A 17081-nucleotide genomic window follows, 5' to 3' on the forward strand; every position below is an offset into this window, starting at 1 on the left:
GTCACTTGAGTGGGTTGAGTCACTGACGTGATCTTCCTGTCCGGGTTGGCGCCCCCCCCCCCCCTTGTTTTGTGACGTTGCGGAGATCTTTGTGGGCTATACTCAGCCTTGTCTCAGGATGGTGAGTTGGTGGTTGAAGATATCCCTCTAGTGGTGTGGGGGCTGTGCTTTGGACCCCTCCTGTCTCAGCCTCCAGTATTTATGCTGCAGTAGTTTATGTGTCAGGGGGCTAGGGTCAGTCTGTTAAATTTGGATTATTTCTCCTGTCTTATCCGGTGTCCTGTGTGAATTTAAGTATTCTCTCTCTCTCTCTCTCTCTCTGTGTGTGTGTGTGTGTGAGGAGCTGAGCCCTAGGACCATGACGCAGGACTACCTGGCCTGATGACTCCTTGCTGTCCCCAGTCCACCTGGCCGTGCTGCTGCTCCAGTTTCAACTGTTCTGCCTGCGGCTATGGAACCCTGACCTGTTCACCGGACGTGCTACCTGTCCCAGACCTGCTGTTTTCAACTCTCTGGAGACAGCAGGAGCGGTAGAGATACTCTGAATGATCGGCTATGAAAAGCCAACTGGCATTTACTCCTGGTTCCTCTCTAGGTTTCTTCCTAGGTTCTGGCCTTTCTAGGGAGTTTTCCTAGCCACCATGCTTCTGCATTGCTTGCTGTTTGGGGTTTTAGGCTGGGTTTCTGTACAGCGCTTTGGGTTTCTGTACAGCACTTTGTGACATCAGCTGATGTAAGAAGGGCTTTACAAATACATTTAATTTATCCGATTTTCAGTTGAGAAAACATGATTAACGACATGGGAACCTATTTTTTCTTGGACTGATTCTATTTGATTTGTAGAATCCCACTGATATGCAGTTTCGTTTATTCATCTGCTTATAATCACAGATGGACTGGCGTGCAATCTGGTTTGTATTTTCTCTTTTCATAATACGTCTTTGAAAGAATACCAATTTGAGTGTTTTGTGTGCTCTTTGTTTTAGGGCTCATGGATGACACAACAAGAAATAGTTTGAGCCTTGCCATTTGATAGTTCACTTGAGAGCAGAGATGCAGCCAGGTGTACCACTTCAAATATCAAGGCTGAAAATAGGTAGCAGCTTGTATTTAGCCAAAAAGTTGAAGTGAACACTTCAACACTACTGACATTTTTTTTATGGATATGGAGCCACTCATGTTGGCCCATATACTGTAAAAGGGTGACAACACCATTTACCACACTCTGCCAGTAAGCACCCTTCCCAATACTCTTCAGCCAAATGATACCCATTTACACCTTCTCTATCTCCCCACGTTCTTTCTCTCTTTCCCTCTCCACATGTCTCTCACCTGCTGCCATATGAAGCTGATAACACAGGACTGTGTGAAAGGGATCACTTTATCTGTCTATCTGCGTTTTCTATCACAAACAGTGTGAAAATAGCTCTCTCACACACATTTACCAGTGGAGTGGAACTGTTTTTTCTCTCATTCTCGATCATCTATCTGGTATGTATTTGGTGACAGGCAGTCTACAGTAAGGTGTTGTGTGTCCCTGTTTTGCTCTGTACTGTATCTCTGTAGCTGTAGGTGGTGTTATGTCACGAGCCGGATGTTTAATAAAATAATGAAGCCGTCGGGTAATGATCCAATAGATGCCTCTGGTTTCAACCAGGGTGAAAACATGGGCCTTGTTTGCTAGGTTATTCACAGTTCAACAATATCTGTCTTTAATAACATGATCTACGCTTCATAGAAACTCTGACCCCCGGGGCCGTGTTCAGGGAGAGTGTACTCCACATATTGTCTATGCTGCCTTCCCTGTGTCTCTGTCATATGCCTCGTATCACTCCATCCATCCTCTCTGGAGCTCCAATCGTAGGCCTGCACGCCAGAGATGAAGCCCACGAGAGCAGCACTCCCACTGGGACTGGTGCCGTCGAAGGTGACGCTCAAGGGACACTCCGCAGAGGGTCGTGCCACTATCTCTCCCGAGAAACCCTTCTCACACCAGAACGCCTGCAGCAGAGAGAGAAGAGGAGAGAGAGGGAATGACAGCTGGATGAGCTAGATGCACTTACCACACACAGATCGCCCCCGATGCACTAGCTTAATAGTACACTTGAGGTCTGCGGTTTCCAAAATTAGTGGATTGTAAATGTGTTATGCTTGTTGGGATGAACTTCCATCTATTCAGAAGAGATTGTGCTGTTTTAAATGACTGTGTAAAACCACACTAATGCTCATAGCAAAGTTCACACTTTATGACATCTTAGAGCAAAACACAACAAAAATGTAACAGATGCAGCACATCACTGAATATAATATTCAAAATTCAAGTCAAGTCAATCTCTATCCTTACTTTGGATGTTCACATTTTGTCAGAGTGTTTTACCTTCAGTGTGGTTATTTTTCCACATTTGTTGTGTTACAGCATGAATTTAAAATTATTCAAATGGAGATTTTCTTTTACACTGGCTTACACACTATAACCCACAATGTGAAAGTTGAATTATGTTTTTCACATTGTTATACAGCACAGGACAAATCCTAGAGGAAAAGTTGGTTCAGTCTGCTTTCCAACAGAGGCTGGGAGATACATTCACCTTTCAGTAAGACAATAACCTAAAACACAAGGCCAAATATACATTGGAGTTTCTTACCAAGACGACATTGAATTTTCCTGAGTGGCCTAGTTACAGTTTTGTCTCAAATTGGCCTGAAAATCTATGGCATGTCTAGCAATGATCAACAAAAACTTGACAGAGCTTGAAGAATTTTTTTAAGAATACATTTTTCACATGACAAAGAATTTTGTGTAGATCGTTGACAAAGAGTGACAATTAAATCCATTTTAATCTCACTTTGAAAAACAACAAAATGTGGAAAAAGTAAAGGAATGTGAATACTTTCTGAAGGCACTGTAAAATGGATACTGACAATATAGTTATGTGCTGACCTTATTGTTGATATTCCCTCTATGTTTACAGGTGCCCAAGAGATCCCACTGTGTATATTATTATTATATTATACAACGGGTGGTTCTAATCCTGAATGCTGATTGGTTAAAAGCGCATTCCAGCTGGTGTCTATCCCACAAGTTATAACCTGCTAAATCTATTATGTTAAAATGCCTATTTACACAGTTCCATCTGATTGTGCAATCTACTGTCTTATCATTCCAGCCAGGCAATTTATAAACTTGATCTAGACATTATCTCACATTTATTTTAGACTAACATTTCGTTTTTAACAAATCATGTTCATATACAGTACAGACTGAGAATATATTTTGAACATTATATGAGAAAAGTGTTAGTGTTATTATCAATGTGTGTCAAGTCTCTTATGAGCCAAAGGTGTTAATAAATTGTGTGTGTGTGTGTGTGTGTGTGTGTGTGTGTGTGTGTGTGTGTGTGTGTGTGTGCGTGCGTGCGTGTGTGTGTGTGTGCGCATGTGTGTTACTGACCATCTGGTAGGTGATGACGAACTTCATCAAGTGCCCAACAGGCATGTTCTGTGTGAGGTGTTCTCTCTAAATGGGTAGAGCAGGTTGGTAGTGGATCTTAGCTGGGGAGAAGAAGAAATATATGGAGATTGGGTTCTCAGGAGAAAGGTGATGACTTGTCACTATGCTATAATGGACGTCAGAGGGGAGAGAAAATATGCTGAATCGAGAGGTTGTGCCTCTCTGGGTTTTGGAAATCCTAATTCCGGTGGACAACATAGAAACAGTGGAGAGAAATGGACAATGGGACCAGCGAGAGAGAATAAGAGAGTGACTGAAAATAGAGGTGTAGAGAATTAAGGGACAAAGATAGAGCGAGCAATACAAAAGGAAAAGAGAATAAGAGAGTGAGAGCGAGAGGAGGAGAGGAATAGATAACACGCATCACTTTGGTTAACCCCGGTATTGATCAGAATGGGCTTTAGTTTTTGAATCATCGACCAGCACTCAGGTAAATTGGATACAATACCCCAGTGACTGCCTGCATGGCTATCTCAGAAATGGCCCTGCACAGAAAATCCCTGCGATTAAACACTGCTGGGCTGTCAGTTTGCCTTAAAACTGTGGTTGCAGTAACCAGTGACGTTATTTAAACTTCAAGATCCAACTTGTAGTGTTCCTTTGTAAAGACAGATTGAATAACTTCATCAGTATTGTACTGTCAAGGAATATTGAATGTCTCTCACACACTGAGCTCTCACACACTGAGGAGAAGGCAGTCAACATTGTCTGCGGTGTCACAAAAGCTTGTGTAAGATGGGGACTACTGTTCTAGAGCTGTCAATGTCTGTCAGAAACTATAAATGAAGGCCCTTTCTGCTAACAAAACAAAATAATAAAACACAAGATTGAAAAGTGGGTTACACCTTCTCTGACATGAAAATGACAACAAGGAAATCAATATTTTGGTAACATTTTATTACATTACAGCCACATTTTGTTACATAACATTCTACATACCCCATTATGACAATTCAGGGGGAAAAAAAGTTTTTGACATTTTTACAAATGATTATACATTACCGTTCAAAAGTTTGGGGTCCTTGTTTTTGAAACGAAAGCCAATTTTTTGTACATTTAACATCAAATTGATCAGAAATACAGTGTAGACATTTTTAATGTTGTAAATTACTATTGCAGCTGGAAACTGAATCTTTTTTATGGAATATCTACATAGGCGCACAGAGGCCCATTATCAGCAACCATCACTCCTGTGTTCCAATGGCACGTTGTGTTAGCTAATGCAAGTTTATAATTTTAAAAGGCTAATTGATCATTAGAAAACCCGTTTGCAATTATGTTAGCACAGCTGAAAACTGTTGTCCTGATTAAAGAAGCAATACAACTGGCTTTCTTTAGACTAGTTGAGTATCTGGAGCATCAGCATTTCTGGGTTCAATTACAGGCTCAAAATGGCCCGAAACAAAGAACTTTCTTCTGAAACTCGTCAGTCTATTCTTGTTCTGAGAAATGAAGGCTATTCCATGCGTGAAATTAGCAATAAATGTAAGATCTCGTACAACACTGTGTACTACTCCCTTCACAGAACAGTGCAAACTGTCTCTAACCAGAATAGAAAGAGGAGTGGGAGGCCCCGGTGCACAGCTGAGCAAGAGGACAAGTACATCAGAGTATCTAGTTTGAGAAACAGACGCCTCACAAGTCCTCAACTGACAGCTTTATTAAATAGTACCCGCAAAACACCAGTCTCAACGTCAACAGTGAAGAGGCGACTCCGGGATGCTGGCCATCACCAACTCCTAAGACACCATGACGTCATCAGATACGCGACACCGGGACAACTTCAATGGGCTCTATTCATATCGTATCTAACATAGTTTGTTTGTACAGTAAAATGTTTCTACAATGAATATATATACTTAATTCAATCATGAAGACCTCATTCTATCTTAGACTTCTCACAAGGGGCACCATAATGTTGTGTCTGTCACGGCCGTCGTAGGGAGGAGACCAAGGCGCAGCGTGGTATACGTACATTCTCTTTATTATAAGAATGACCACTGAACAAAACAACAACACGAACCGTGAAGCTATACAAAGAGTGCTGAACAGGCAACTACACATAGACAAGAACCCACAAAACCAAAAGGGCAAATGGCTACCTAAATATGATCCCCAATCAGAGACAACGATAAAAAGCTGCCTCTGATTGGGAACCAATTCAGGCCACCATAGACCTACATATACCTAGACATACCAAAACCCCTAGATATACAAAAAACCCTAGACAATACAAAAACAAGCATATCCACCCTCGTCACACCCTGACCTAACCAAAATAATAAAGAAAACATAGATAACTAAGTTCAGGGCGTGACAGTGTCTGTGACTATCATTAAATGTGAAGACTGTTATTATCTCTATGTGTAATTATTACTACGTGATTAAACTAGTCACGTAAACTTTAAATAACTAGGACGTCGGGTCACCACGGGAAAATGTTTATAGAGTCTCTATTTCCCGAATCAACTCTTCAGATATTTTCATATCTTATCGATTAGTCTTCTATTAATGTATCATTACTACCTCATCAGTTCTCATTACTGAATGTCGCAAACCCTTGGATATCTGCACAAACCCTAGCCTAAATGATGAATCAGCAACATACAAATTGCCTTAATTATTTATTTACTAACTAACTAAATAATCACAGAAATACATAACAAACGAACAGTAGATATTGGTTACTAACACAATGCATTGATAAGTCCCTAGTGGGCTAAACCGGTATGATGGCTTAGTAGACAAAGGAAAGGGGGTGTGGGATGCTCAAGAGCGGGAAACTCATAGCTGAGAACAACACTCATAGAAATTGCTAATACTTTACATGAATGACCCCTCATTCAAAAATAAATAGCAATTTACATATTTACGAGTGCATGTCTTGTTGTCTCTCCCTGTGGTCGCCGGTCCGTCTGCTGGAGAGTCAATCGACAGAAAGTCTCTGGTTGTGTTCATAATGGATACGTCAGGCATACAGATGGTTGTTGCATAGAATAGATGCTTCCGTGGTTGTCGGTATTCTCCTACTAAACTTACGTAATTTCCAGCTGCAGACTAGTAATTATACGTCTAGGGTTTGCCCTTATTCTGTAGTGATCGATAGTCTCAGAGTTTAACCATTTCAAGCCGTGTAGCCAAAACTACAGCTGTCTGGTCTCCATGGCCTATAGAGTTGTAGTTCTTAACCATGTCAACATGTAGCGTCAATTCTTTAGGTCTAATGGCCTAAAGAATTGTAGCCATTCCAACGTGGGGACTCCGTACCGGCGTTCTCTGACTTAATGTACATTTTGTTGGAAGTGGTTTTATACTCCGTGGAAAAAGGCGGTCCATGACGCCAACGTAATGTCTATGCTCACGTGGGCGTGGCCAATGATTTGGTTAACTTACTATGAAAACCCATATTTTCTCATTTAGAAGGTTAACATCACATTACATCTTTTCACAAATAGTTTCATGTTTAATCACATACGTTTCACAATATTTAGATGTAAACCTGACAGCTGGATAATGTACACTTTAAGAGATACAGTTATATGTGTTTCCTGTCCTTCATGAGATCACCAAATGAAACACACTTGTCATGACTGCCCCTTAAGTGTCCACAGCCCCCTCCCACATTCTCAAAAATATAAATATTTTAAAATTATTCAAACTTTTGATGTCCAAGTGTCTCTCTGTGTTCCACAGTTTATATTCCAATCTCGACCACTACAGAGAATAGGGGCAGCGTATTGTATGACCCACCATAAAACATCCGACTTCCCGCTCTACAGAGCAGACTCACTGTAACCTGATCCTTCAGATCGTCACAGGAGAGTTATGACACAACTGTACAAGTTGTTCAGGCTCTGGTCTTGTCCCATCTTGATTACTGTCCAGTAATACGGTCAAGTGCAGCAAAGAAACACCTAGCAAAGCTGCAACTGGCTCAAAACAGAGCAACATGCCTATAACTGCACATACAGTATTTCCTGGTTGAGTGTTGACGAGAGATTAAATGCTTCTCTTCTCTAGTTTTTATGAGAAATACAAATGCCATGAAAATTCCAGATTGTCTGCATAATGAGATGTTCGACAAGCATGGGTCCACATACTTTTGGTCATGTAGTGTATATCTATGTCCCAAATGGCACCCTATTCTATATTTAGTGCACTACTTTTGACCAGAGCTCATAGGGCCCACTATATAGCTAATAGGGTGCCCTTTAGGATGTAGACTATGAATAAAATTGTCATTCAATATAGAATGGTTATTAATGCTTTTCCATGTCATAGTCTACAGAGACATGTCAATGTGTGAAGCCAAACACACACTATAAATACAGTTTCCATTGAAATTCAGCGTTAGTGAATGTGTGACATTTTCTAAATGTCTACTTTTTTTCTAAACTCTACTTTTTGAACTAGCTGATTAACTTATTCAACAAGGTTATTCCAAAGGTATTGTATTCATGATGCATTTATGTATTTATGACTCACAAGTCCATGCTTCATTGGCAGATGGTGTAAAGACTGATAACTGGGGATGAATGTACCTTTGTAGCACCATGGTAATAACAATGATTTCATTAGTAAAGTGAGAATGGGCACAGAATGGGCTGATTACACATGCTATATACTGGCACAATTGCTTTCGATCATTCATTCGTCTCCTGATTCATTCATTCCCTGATGGCTACCTCATTGAAATTGAATAAGCTTTTTAAATTCTCTATTCAGTATTCTACTTGTCTCAAGAACACAGATACACTGTTGTGATCTGGTCAATTGTTATGGTGTGAAAATTACAGTGCTGTGTAGTAAGACAAAAGCAAAATTATTAGTTAGTTATTATCCCCACTGCAATATAGTATTGTAAACACAATGAACCCACTTCTTATACTCAATTACATTCACAACCACGTCCATTGCCACAGAGCAAACAACAATCCAATGTCACTCAGAGGGTAGAGGATTAAGCATCAGGGACAGGAAATGGGTCCAGTGTTTACACTAGAGTATTGCAGTGGGGCTTTATAGGTCAAGTCTGGGCCTGTGATCATGTGACTGCAGGTTTACATCTACAATCAGGTATTGGAGGTGCTTTAATGTTCTGTAATGTTCAAACCATTGCTGGCACACCAGAGACCTGGAGAGGAGAGTGGACGACAGGCTTTAGTTCCAATCAGACACTTAAAGGCATGATTTAACTAATCATCTTGCCATCTAAACTCAAGGGCGGACACTATAAAATAGGACAATAAAGAGTTTGATTAGTTGTCACACCCTGGCCTTAGTTATCTTTGTTTTCTTTATTATTTTAGTTAGGTCAGGGTGTGACATGGGGAATGTTTGTGTTTTGTCTCGTCGGGTGGTTATATGGAAAAGGGGTGTAGGGTTTAGTGTATGGGTTTGTGTTGAGTGAATGTTTCTAGGTATGTCTATGGTTGAGTGAATGTTTCTAGGTATGTCTATGGTTGCCTGAGTGGTTCTCAATCAGAGACAGATGTCTTTCATTTGTCTCTGATTGGGAGCCATATTTAGGCAGCCATAGGCATCATGTTTTTGTTGGGTCATTGTCTAGGTCTGTGTCGGTGTCTAGGTCGCATGTTTGCATTTTGTTCGGTTATAGCTTCACGGTCGTCTATTTGTTGTTTTGCTTCGTTCGTTCATCTCCTAAATAAAGAGAAGATGTATTTTTTACACGCTGCGCCTTGGTCCTCTCTGTCTCCCTTGGACAACGTGACAGAATGACCCAACCCTTCAGGACCAGCAGCGTGAAAGGGGGGAACCAGAGCCAGTTGTGCGGATATTGGAGGTGAGCACCGGAAATGATACAGAGACTGTTAAGGATTTATTGAGGAGTTTGGAGGAGAGTGAAATGAGGGACTGCTGTGTTGGTGCGTGAGGCACGACATCCACCGACAGAGCGTGTGCGGGAAGTGATGTTACCTGAGTCAGTTCTCCATGCTCGTCCTGAGTTGCGTGCTAACCGTCTGGGAATGACAGTTCCACGACCTAGGTCTCCTGTGTGCCTCCCTAGTCCTGCTCCTCCGTAGCACCTTCCCTTTCAGCCCGGTACCACACGCCACCACACACACAGGCACCTATCACACGGTTTCCAGTGTGTCTCCGAGCTTGTTCTTCCTCCACGCACTCGCCCTATGGTGCGTTCTCCAGCCCGGTACCACAGTGCGGGGACCACGCACTAGCCTAAGTAAGGTGCGTCTCCAGAGCCCTGTACGCACTGTGCTTCTCCCCGCACTCGCCCTGAGGTGCGTGCCCTCAGCCCGGTACCACCTGTGCCGGTACCACGCACACGCACTAGACTATAGTGCGCTTTGAGAGCCCAGTGTGTCCTGTTGCTGTTCCCCGCACTAGCCCTGAGATGCGTGTCCCCAGCCGGTACCACCAGTTCCGGCACCACGCACTAGGCCTACTAATGTGCGATCCAGAGTCCAGTATGCCCTGTTCCTTCTCCCCGCACTAGCCTTCAGGTGCGTGTCCTCAGCCCGGTACCACCAGTTCCGGCACCACGCACCAGGCCTATAGTGCGTTTCAGCCGGCCAGAGTCTGCCATCTGCCCAGCGGCGCCAGAGCTGCCAGTCTGCCCCGAGACGTCAGAGCTGCCGTCTGCCCGAGCCGCAGAGCTGCCAGTCTGCCCCGAGACGTCAGAGCTGCCAGTCTGCCCCGAGCCGTCAGAGCTGCCAGTCTGCCCCGAGCCGTCAGAGCTGCCAGTCTGCCCCGAGCCGTCAGAGCTGCCAGTCTGCCCGAGCCGTCAGAGCTGCCAGTCCTGCCCCGAGCCGTCAGAGCTGCCAGTCTGCCCCGAGCCGTCAGAGCTGCCCGTCTGCCCCGCAGCTGCCGTCTGCCCCGAGCTGCCCGTTGCCGCTGCCCGTCTGCCCGAGCTGCCCGTCTGCCCGAGCTGTCGTCTGCCCCGAGCTGTCCGTCTCCCGAGCTGCCCGCTGTTCCCCGAGCTGCCCGTCTGTCCGAGCTGCCCGTCTGCCAAGCGCCGTCAGAGCTGCCCGTCTGCAAGCGGTCTGAGTCATCCGTCTGCCCAGCGCCGTCTGAGTCATCCGTCTGCCCGGTGCCGTCTGAGTCATCCGTCTACCCCGTGGCCGTCTGAGTCACCCGTCTACCCCGGTGCGTCTGAGCCGCCCGTCTGCCCGGTGCCGTCTGAGCCGCCCGTCTGCCCGGTGCCGTCTGTGCGCCGTCTGCCCGGTGCCGTCTGAGCCGCCCGTCTGCCCGGTGCCGTCTGAGCCGCCCGTCTGCCCGGTGCCGTCTGCGCGTCCCGTCTGCCCGGTGCCGTCTGAGCGCCCGTCTGCCGGTGCCGTCTGAGTCGCCCGTCTGCCCGGTGCCGTCTGAGTCGCGCCGTCTGCCCGGTGCGCGTCTGAGTCGCCCGTCTGCCCGGTGCCGTCTGAGTCGCCCGTCTGCCCGGTGCCGTCTGAGTCGCCCGCTGCCCGGTGCCGTCTGAGTCGCCCGTCTGCCCGGTGCCGTCTGAGTCGCCGTCTGCCCGTGCCGTCTGAGTCGCCCGTCTGCCCGGTGCCGTCTGAGTCGCCGTGCTGCCGGTGCCGTCTGAGTCCCGTCTGCCGGTGGTCTGATCGCCCGTCGCCCGGTGCCGTCTGACTGCCCGGTGCCGTCTGAACTGCCGTGCTCCCGTGCCGTCTGAACTGCCCGTCTGCCCGGTGCCGTCTGAACTGCCCGTCGCCCAACGCGCCTGAACTGCCCGTCTGCCCTACGCCGTTGAACTGCCGTCTGCCATGAGCCTGCAAAGCCGCCCGTCGTCTGCCATGAGCCTGCAAAGCCGCCGTCTGCCATGAGCCTGCAAAGCCGCCCGTCTGCCATGAGCCTGCAAAGCCGCCCGTCTGCCATGAGCCTGCAAAGCCGCCCGTCTGCCATGAGCCTGCAAAGCCGCCCGTCTGCCATGAGCCTGCAAACCGCCCGTCTGCCATGATGCAAACCGCCCGTGCCCATGAGCCTGCAAAGCCGCCCGTGCTGCCAGAGCCTGCAAAGCCCCCGTCTGCCGCCATGAGCCTGCAAAGCCGCCCGTCTGCCATGAGCCTGCAAAGCCGCCCGTCTGCCATGAGCCTGCAAAGCCGCCCGTCTGCCATGAGCCTGCAAAGCCGCCCGTCTGCCATGAGCTGCAAAGCCGCCCGTCTGCCATGAGCCTGCAAAGCCGCCCGTCTGCCATGAGCCTGCAAAGCCCCCGTCTGCCATCAGCCTGCAAAGCCGCCCGTCTGCCATCAGCCTACAGAGTCCGTCCGCCAGACAGGAGCCGCTAGAGCCTTTCGCCAGACAGGAGCCGCTAGAGCCTTCCGCCAGACCGGATCCGCCAGAGCCTTCCGCCAGACCGGATCCGCCAGAGCCTTCCGCCAGACCGGATCCGCCAGAGCCTTCCTCCAGCGGACCCGCCAGAGCCGACAACCAGACAGGACCCGCCAGAGCCGACAACCAGACAGGATCTGCCAGAACCGCCAGTGAGCCATGGCGTCCAGAACCGTCAGCCAGCCATGACGTCCAGAGCCGTCAGCCAGCCATGAGCGTCCAGAGCCGTCAGCAGCCATGAGCGTCCAGAGCCGTCAGCCAGCATGAGCGTCCAGAGCCGTCAGCCAGCCATGAGCGTCCAGAGCCGTCAGCCAGCCATGAGCGTCAGAGCCGTCAGCCAGCCATGAGCGTCCAGAGCCGTCAGCTAGCCATGAGCGTCCAGAGCCGTCAGCCAGCCAAGAGCTGACCTTAGCTTAGAGCTGCATTTATCCAGAACTGCCCCTCAGTCCAGAGCTGTCTCTCTGTCCGGAGCTGCCCTTCAGTCCGGAGTTGCCCCTCTATCCTGAGCTACCTCTCTATCTGAGCTACCTCTCTATCCTGAGCTACCTCTCTGTCCTGAGCTACCTTGTCCCGGAGCTGTCCCTTAGCTTAGAGCTGCCATTTATCCAGAACTGCCCCTCAGTCCAGAGCTGTTTCTCTGTCCGGAGCTGCCCTTCAGTCCGGAGTTGCCCCTCTATCCTGAGCTACCTCTCTGTCCTGAGCTATCCTCCTCTGTCCAGCTATCCTCTGTCCTGAGCACTCTTTGTCCTGAGCTACCTTGTCCCGGGGCTGCCCCCTTAGTCCGGTGCTGCCACTTAGTTCGTTCTCAGCCTGCTGCCGCTAGCCGTCGGCCTGCCCGTGGCTGCCCTTAGTCCGCGTGCTCGCTGCTGCGTCGCCCTTATGCCGTGTGCTGCCGCTGCCCCTTAGTCCGGTGCTGCCCTTAGTCCGGTGCTGCCCTTAGTCCGTGCTGCCCCTAATCCAGTGGGGTTAAGTTGGAGGGTGGTCATTGGGAGGAGGCTACGTAAGGGGTAGTGGACTATGGTGGGGTGGGGACCACGACCTGTCCGGAGCCGCCGCCGTGGACGGACGGACGCCCACCCAGACCTCCCCTAGACTTTATGCTGGTGCGCCCGGAGTTAGCACCTTAAGGGGGGTTTATGTCACACCCTGGCCTTAGTTATCTTTGTTTTCTTTATTATTTTAGTTAGGTCAGGGTGTGACATGGGGAATGTTTGTGTTTTGTCTCGTTTCGGGTGGTTATATGGAAAAGGGGGTGTAGGGTTTAGTGTATGGGTTTGTGTTGAGTGAATGTTTCTAGGTATGTCTATGGTTGAGTGAATGTTTCTAGGTAGTCTATTTGGCCTGAGTGGTTCTCAATCAGAGACAGATGTCTTTCATTTGTCTCTGATTGGGAGCCATATTTTAGGCAGCCATAGGCATCATGTTTTTGTGGGTCATTGTCTAGGTCTGTGTCGGTGTCTAGGTCTGTGTCGGTGTCTAGGTCGCATGTTTGCATTTTGTTCGGTTATAGCTTCACGGTCGTCTATTTGTTGTTTTGCTTCGTTCGTTCATCTCCTAAATAAGAGAAGATGTATTTTTTACACGCTGCGCCTTGGTCCTCTCTGTCTCCCTTGGACAATCGTGACATTAGTTCAACCGGGTATTTTAATGCCTGGCCGGGGGAGCCGACTGCAGGAGCTATGAGCTACTGTACAGTCGTGGCCAAAAGTTTTGAGAATGACACAAATATTAATTTCCACAAAGTTTGCTGCTTCAGTGTCTTTAGATATTTTTGTCAGATGTTACGTTATGGAATACTGAAGTATAATTACAAGCATTTCATAAGTGTCAAAGGCTTTTATTGACAATTACATGAAGTTGATGCAAAGAATCAACATTTGCAGAGTTGACCCTCTTTTTCAAGACCTCTGCAATCCGCCCTGGCATGCTGTCAATTAACTTCTGGGCCACATCCTGACTGATGGCAGCCCATTCTTGCATAATCAATGCTTGGAGTTTGTCAGAATTTGTGGGGTTTTGTTTTTCCACCCGCCTCTTGAGGATTGACCACAAGTTCTCAATGGGATTAAGGTCTGGGGAGTGTCATGGCCATGGACTCAAAATATCGATGTTTTGTTCCCCGAGCCACTTAGTTATCACTTTTGCCTTATTTCCATCATGCTGGAAAAGGCATTGTTCGTCACCAAACTGTTCCTGGATGGTTGGGAGAAGTTGCTCTGAGGATGTGTTGGTACCATTCTTTATTCATGCCTGTGTTCTTAGGCAAAATTGTGAGCCCACTCCCTTGGCTGAGAAGCAACCCCACACATGAATGGTCTTCGGATGCTTTACTGTTGGCATGACACAGGGCTGATGGTAGCGCTCACCTTGTCTTCTCTGGACAAGCTTTTTTCTGGATGCCCAAAACAATCGGAAAGGGGATTCATCAGAGAAAATGACATTACCCCAGTCCTGGGCAGTCCAATCCCTGTACCTTTTGCAGAATATCAGTCTGTCCCTGATGTTTTTCCTGGAGAGAAGGGGCTTCTTTGCTGCCCTTCTTGACACCAGGACATCCTCCAAAAGTCTTCGCCTCACTGTGCGTGCAGATGCACTCACACCTGCCTGCTGCCATTCCTGAGCAAGCTCTGTACTGGTGGGGCCCCGATCCCGCAGCTGAATCAACTTTAGGAGACGGTCCTGGCGCTTGCTGGACTTTCTAGGGGGCCCTGAAGCCTTCTTCACAACAATTGAACCGCTCTCCTTGAAGTTCTTGATGATCCGATAAATGGTTGATTTAGGTGCAATCATATTGGCAGCAATATCCTTGCCTGTGAAGCCCTTTTTGTGCAAAGCAATGATGACGGCACATGTTTCCTTGCAGGTAACCATGGTTGACAGAGGAAGAACAATGATTCCAAGCACCAACCTCCTTTTGAAACTTCCAGTCTGCTATTCGAACTCAATCAGCATGACAGAGTGATCTCCAGCCTTGTCCTCGTCAAAACTCACACCTGCGTTAACGAGAGAATCACTGACATGATGTCAGCTGGTCCTTTTCTGGCAGGGCTGAAATGCAGTGGAAATGTTTTTGGGGGATTCAGTTCATTTGCATGGCAAAGAGGGACTTTGCAATTAATTACAATTCATCTGATCACTCTTCATAACATTCTGGAGTATATGCAAATTGCCATCATACAAACTGAGGCAGCAGACTTTGTGAAAACTCTTGGCCACGACTGTACAGCCCTGGAGACAAGAGATGTCTGTGTCTCTCTGGGCTTACCACACAGATCCAAGAGATTACTTCTAAAATGGGTGACAGAATTTTCCTTGGGGTACATTTTGCTCGGATCGGTAGAGGCCTATCACTCTAATCCAACAGTGACAGTCGATCATTGCTGACTGTCGTTCCAGTAACACTGTCTGCCAGTCTAGACACACACCTCATCTTTAAAAGGGAAAGTCTTCCGCTCCACTGGCTCCCTAACCCTGACTCATTGTGACTCCGTTTTCCCTCAGCTAATATTCTCTGCAGTCTGTTATCACTCTGTCTCTAGCCTGTCTCTCATTCTCTCTCTTTCTTTCTCTCTCTCTCCTCTCCCTTATTGTCTCTCGCTCTCTCACTAATTAATTATCTCCTTAATGTTTTTCTATCCTGATAACTGGCACATCGGTCTCTCCATTTCCTCTTTTGACAGTGACCTGTGAAACTGAACTGCGATCTAACCGTAGCCTCCGGCAAGGGTGCTCTAGGATTTACACTGCTCATTTTCCATCTCCAACTTTGTTGCTACATTCTCTCAGGGTCCAGAAGAAAAGCGATAAGAAACTGGAGAGAAATACAGCACAAATGCAGTCAAGTACCAGTATGTACTTTTCTTAAAAACAAATATATGCAATGTAATAAACTGATAACCAAATCCGATTTCAAAGGTTTAATCTTCCGGAGAGATTAATATCTGCTGTATATTTTTTCAATCACTTCAACTTCACTTCAACGCAATAACTCCTACTTTCAGTGCAATACCAAATAAGTCACGATTTAGTCTTATACACACTGTGTCTGAAAGCCTTTCAGCCTGCTGGATGAGGCTTGGGTCATAGTGGGCAAATCAATGCTAATGCATTTCTTACCTGTTTTCCTACAGTGTAAACAAGCCATATGAATTAACTATGAGTGGCAGATCTGTCGGGTCCTGTGCCATTGCCCTAGCCTGCTGTCATTAGAAAAGCTCCTCTTGGAGAGGGGAGAAGATAGATGGCAATATCAGGCGCTGGGCCGCTTGGCTGCCAGTCAAGTCCAATTGCATCCATTTGAAATTCCAGTTTAGTCAGGTAGAACTATACTTAGAGGAAGATGCCTATTGCCCAGAACCTAATTTCACCCATGTAGAGTGCACCTTAATTCACCCACATCCCCAACAGAAAATAAACACACATACACACACAAAGGAGCACACGTACACACAGACAAACAAATGTACACACGCACAAACAAACACACATGCAGGCATGAAGACACACACGGCCAGCGGCACACATGCACACACACTAATGCACGCACATACTGTACACATACACACATGCACACACACACACAAACAGCTGCCATGCTAAAGCGACCTAGCTACTACTCAAACAACATAATCACACACACACACACACACAACACAACACACACACACACACCACACACACACACACACACACACACACACACACACACACACACACAACACACACCACACACACAAACACACACAGAGAGAGGACTCAAGTATATATTCAAACAAAATGCTAATTTAGAACATGGACAGCTGTGTGTATTGTAGAATAGAACGTTCTAGAAATGAAGATCAAATTAACTCCATTGAGTCATACTGCAGGCATTTTCTAAGAGTGATAGCAAGAGAGTAGTTTTGAGGTTGACAACAAAACAACGACTTGGCATGTATAATACACTTTGAAACAAATAAAACATTTAAGAGGTATGAAAATGAATATGTAGCAATGTTCTGAAAAGCCAAGACACAGCCAAAACTCTCCTATCCTGGCTCCACAATCTTCTGCAGAGTGAACTAATACGCAGTCAAGCCCAACAGTTCATAAATCATTGAGATGGCTGAGAAACAGGCAAAAAGGAACAATCCACTCATTATAAAAGATAGATGGATGGCGGAATAAATCGTACCGCCGCAAAGACATGACGGACCAGAGAAACACACAACTCTAGACAGAGTGCAGAGGAGGAGGGGGGGATCGGCGGGGGGGGAGGATAAGG

At 46.8% G+C, this 17081-nt stretch overlaps 1 pseudogene; it reads right to left on the reverse strand.

The window, feature by feature from the left end:
* The window catches only part of LOC111960835 (probable flavin-containing monoamine oxidase A), a 60851-nt pseudogene that overhangs the window by 25233 nt on the left and 18537 nt on the right, over nt 1-17081 (reverse strand).

Source organism: Salvelinus sp. IW2-2015, linkage group LG4q.1:29, assembly GCF_002910315.2.
Source record: "Salvelinus sp. IW2-2015 linkage group LG4q.1:29, ASM291031v2, whole genome shotgun sequence".
NCBI lineage: Eukaryota > Metazoa > Chordata > Actinopteri > Salmoniformes > Salmonidae > Salvelinus > Salvelinus sp. IW2-2015.